The sequence below is a fragment of the Erinaceus europaeus genome, chromosome 1 (genome assembly GCF_950295315.1).
Source record: "Erinaceus europaeus chromosome 1, mEriEur2.1, whole genome shotgun sequence".
In the NCBI taxonomy this organism is placed as follows: domain Eukaryota; kingdom Metazoa; phylum Chordata; class Mammalia; order Eulipotyphla; family Erinaceidae; genus Erinaceus; species Erinaceus europaeus.
The window spans coordinates 133,912,885-133,917,781 of NC_080162.1; the positions used below are offsets into that span (position 1 = coordinate 133,912,885).

General features: G+C 38.5%; 1 non-coding gene across 1 annotated transcript; it reads right to left on the reverse strand.

The window, feature by feature from the left end:
* Positions 1-3,929: 3,929 nt before the first annotated feature.
* On the reverse strand, positions 3,930-4,033 carry LOC132542702 (U6 spliceosomal RNA). Its single transcript, XR_009553669.1, has one exon. It is a non-coding gene; the product is annotated as a U6 spliceosomal RNA (small nuclear RNA).
* Positions 4,034-4,897: the final 864 nt, after the last annotated feature.

The following is a 4,897-nucleotide window of genomic DNA, read 5'->3' on the forward strand; positions in this document are numbered from 1 at the left end:
AAAAAGGGAAAAAATGGTCATGGGGAGCATAGTGCAGGCAGCAAGCCCAGATATAACCCTTGTGGAAAATAAATTCACATTAGATGTCAAGTGAACTTCTTTCAACTTTGCAAAAGTCTTGGAACTGTACTTAAATTCTGAATATCATTTTGAATAACTAAATCTCTACAGATTATCTTCCTCTTCTTCTTCTTGTTTTTTTTTTTCTTTTCTTTTTGGAGCTGGCCACTTTTTCTTAACTCTGATAGAAAGAAAGGTACAGAGAAAAGAGAAAGAAAAAAACCAGTACCAGAACTTCACCCAGCACGCCTATGGTAGAGGCATTCAAACCTAGACCATATGCACAAGGCATGCATTCATCTTGGTAACTTATTCAATCTCTGCTCCCTAATTTGCTGTGGGTTTTACTATTCCTCATGACTTATGTGTCCTGTTTATTCTTTTCTTTATTTAGCCTCTGTATGACCTGACATTTGTTAGAATGGCCCAGAGAAGAGGTGTTTAGACAGTTTTTTGTCTTAACTCCTTAGCAATGTTAAAATGCATTTAAAACCTCCCGAAGGATTTCTGTTGCTAAGAAAAGGGAGGAAAAAAAAAGGAAAGAAAGAATTGTAATAGGTTGTGCATGTGAACTGTAAGACCTGAGATATTGATCTGCTCCTTCACAGAATACTTCCTGTGACCACTTGCTTAGAGTGGTCCAGTGTTAGTCACTAGCCACATGTGACTGTTGAGCACTTGAAATGTGACTAGGACACTGAGAGGTACAGAACATAAAAAAAAAAAAAAACGTTTCAAACACTAGCAAACACAGAGGGGCTGAGTAGAGGTGCACCTGATTGAGCTCAGATATTACCATGCACAAGGACTCTGACACAAGCCCTCAGTTCCCACCTATGGAGGGAGGGTAAAGTTTACAAGTGGTAAAGCAGTGCTGCAGGTCTCTCTATGTATCTCTCCCTCTATCTCTCTCCTTACTCACCCTTCTCAATTCAGCTCTGTCTATATCCAAAGTAAATAAACTTTTTTAAATTTTTGTATTCCTTTTTGTTGTCCTTGTTGTTTATTGTTGTAGTTGTTATTGATGATGTCGTTGTAGCCCAAGGACAGAGAGAAATGGAGAGAGAAGGGGAAGACATAGAGGGGGAGAGAAAGACAGACACCTGCAGTCCTGCTTCACTGCCTGTGAAGTGACCCCCCTGCAGGTGGGGAGCCGGGGCTCCAACCGGAATCCTTGCGCTTTGCGCCACATGCGCTTAACCCACTGTGCTACTGCAGGACTCCCAATACACTTTTTAAAAATGTACCATACCTACTAGAGCACTAATTTACACAAGAGCATTAATTTACACAAGAACCAGGGTTCAAGCCCCCAAGCCACATCTAGAGAGGAACCTTCACAAGCAATGGAGCAGTGATCTCTCCCTATATCTTCTTCACAACCCATCTAAAATATATTACATAGGACCAGAGTGACAGTATATTGGTTGTGCAAAAGACTTTGGCGCCTGAAACTCTGAGGTCCCTGGTTTAATTTGCCCACAGCATGACCACCATAAATAAGAGCACAGCAGTGCTGTGGTTAAGTTAATTATTTTTTTGTTTGCTGTAATTATATTTTGAATTTGTTAGGCTAAATATGATTAAATAAAAAATGTTCTGCACCTTGATGATTTTATCTCAGGAATATTTAAAATTGAAAAAATATCCATTTCATTCATCGCCTATAAAATAAATACCACGTTTTATGAAGATTTACTATTCTTCCAAAACAAACATAAAAGAATAACAAGTAGTGTATCTTTATTTTACATTTACTTAAATCTCTGTAATATCTGACACATGCGAAATCCTCGTAGCTACTATTTTTATTTTATTAAATAAGACAGAAAGAAAATGAAAAGGGAGGGATGAGCTACAGAGAGAAAGACAGACACCTGCAGACTTGCTTCACTGCTTGTGAAGCATCGCTCCTGCAGGTACGAAGTGGGAACTCACCTGGGTCCTTGCTCACACAGGTCGTTGAACTTAGCACTGTGTGCACTTAGCCAGGTGTGGCACTGTCCTGCCCCTTCGTAGCTGTTTCTTCACATGATTTTTCTTCATAGATTGTTTGGACTAAAGAATATTCAGAAAATCTGCCCTCACATTGATAGTTGGTTGGAAAGGGGAACAGTGTTTTTACAAATTGTTTTTTGTATAAATTTGACAGTTCTTGCTAGTAGGTAAGAACTTGAAAAGTGTTTGATCTTTTAAAATTAAAGGCAATGTAGGTCCAGGCGGTGGCACACTGGCGTAAGTACACATGGAGCTAAGCACAAGGACCTGAGAAGGATTCTGGTTCGAGTTTCTTGCTCCCCGCCTACAGGAAGGTCACTTCACAGGCAGTGAAGCAGGTCAGCAACTGTCTATCTTTCTCTTCCCCTCTCTGTCTTCCCTCCTCTCTCAATTTCTCTCTGTTCTACCCAGCAACAACAGCAGCAGCGGTAACAACAAAATACAATAATGATATCAACAGTAACAACAAAGTGGAAAAAAATGAACTCCAAGAGCAGTGGATTCATAGTGTATTCACAGTGGACTCATAGAGCCCCCAAGGCAAAAAAAAATTAATTAAAAGCAATGTAAAATCTGAAACCATATCAATAACTTCTCATACTCTATTTCTTCAAAATTCAGCAACATAGGCTACATTTTCGCCATGAATAATTTATTTAACTTTTAAGTATTAGTCACCTAGAAAATCCCATATAATTGAACTTTATAGATTTCCACAAAATGATACAGTTAATAGTAATTTTTAAGTCTTATGTACAAGTATCATTACCAATCTTTCTAGGAAATTCTGACTGATGCAACTTACATAAAATTTTTATTTTAATTCTAAAACTCAAAGTTAATAATGGACATTAACTAAATACTGATGGTAATTTTCCTTGAAACCATGGGCTAACTTGGTTTACTTGCAAAAATCTATCTTCAGAGTAACTCGAATCTGAATAACCATGTTCACTTCTCAGTCTTTCAAGTAAAACTCATCTTTTATGAAAAAGCTATTAGTTCAGCTTGCAACTCAAATAACCACCTGAGTGTTTTCCCCCAAGGTAATTATTATACTTTAATATGTGGCAGGTTTGTTTTCCTCATACTTCTAATTTGTCACCTAAAAGTTCATAAAGTTAATGCATTCAAACGCTTATCAAGGATATTCTAAAATGAAATCATTTTTCAAGAGCATGAAAAGGAAGAAGACACTGCGACACTGTATTCTTACTAAGATTCAAGAGCTTTAGCCACTTTTGTTTTGCACTGAAGCACAATCATCAGTACAGTATAAAAAGTGGGGTGCAAATCATATTTTAATGTGGCTGTGATACTATTTTTTACTTTGTGGACCACAGAAGTCATCTCTCTGACTGTATTTTGAGAATGGCTGATTTAGATCATTGATTCTCATACTCATAGAAGTTGAAATCAGAGTAGAGATCTGATTTAACTAGGTCAAAGAACCAAACACATAATGCTATAAGTTGGGGGATTAATTAATTCATTTCCAGAGGAAGACATTCTTTCTAAGCTCACGGTTTGCTCTAGTATCCTCTTCAAGACACCTTTCCCCTTTCCTAAAGCATGTAGTCTTTTTATTAGAATGTGTCTTGATGATTCTAGAATCAGAGTTTAAACTCATAAATAATATCAAGACATCACCACTAAATCATGGAAAAGTCTGACTGAGCTATCCTACCCAAACCGGAATGTGGCTCTCCTAGATTGTATCTGTATGATAAATCAGTGCTGAATAGAGAAAATACTTTTAGTTCAAGAGACCCCATCTTCTGATCTTTCCTAGAAATCATAATCATCCTATTCAAGATGCAGTCAAATGATTATTATTGCTGAGGTATTGCTATTTCTTTTTTTTTTTTTTTTTAAATATGGAACGCTTCACGAATTTGCGTGTCATCCTTGCGCAGGGGCCATGCTAATCTTCTCTGTATCGTTCCAATTTTAGTTTCTATGAAATTATTTCCATGTCTTTAGAATTTTATTTCTAAGTGCTATCAAGTCATATATACATATATATATGTATATATATATTGTTATTATACAGAGACAGAGAACAGGAGAGGAGGAAATAAGGAGACAGAGAAATAGAGAGATAACTGCAGCACTGCTTCACCACTCATGAAGCTTTCCCCCTGAAGATGGGTAACAAAGGCTTGAGCCTGGGTCCTTGAGCACTGTAATGTGTGCACTTAACTAAGTGCACTACCACCTGGCCCCGGTGTTACCCTAGTGTTATTTCATTTCAAAAATCTACAGAATTCAAAGGCCCAGTTGGTGGTACAACTGCTAAAGTCATAAGATACCAAGAAGGCACCCAACTTTAGGTCCCAGGTCCCCATCTGCAGGGGGGCAGGGGCTTCACTAGAGCTGAAACAGGCTCTAAGTATCTCTCCCTCCACCACTTTCATCCTATTTCTCTTTCTTTATACCATAATATAAAAGAGAGAGGGAGAGTGGGAGAAAAGAGGAGGGGAGGAGAGAGGGAGGAAAGGAGAGAAGAGGTGAGGACAGGAGAGGAGAGAAAGAAGAGAGGAGGAGAGGAGAGAAAGAAGAGGAGAGGAAAGAAGAGGAAAGGAGAGGAGAGGAGAGGATGGGACGGGAGGGGAAGAGGGGAAGGAGGGGAAGGGAAGGAAGAGAAAAAGTACTCAGGAGCAGTGGATTCATTCTGCAGGCACCAAGCCCCAGTGATAACCCTGATAGCTGAATTAAAATACATAACTACAATCTTGTTGTTCTCTCTTTCCCCTTATAAAACATCTTGTTTTCTGTCTGCCTTAGAAATGCTGCTCCTCCTCCTATGTATGCTTCTAATTTTGAGTTTCCAGACGCC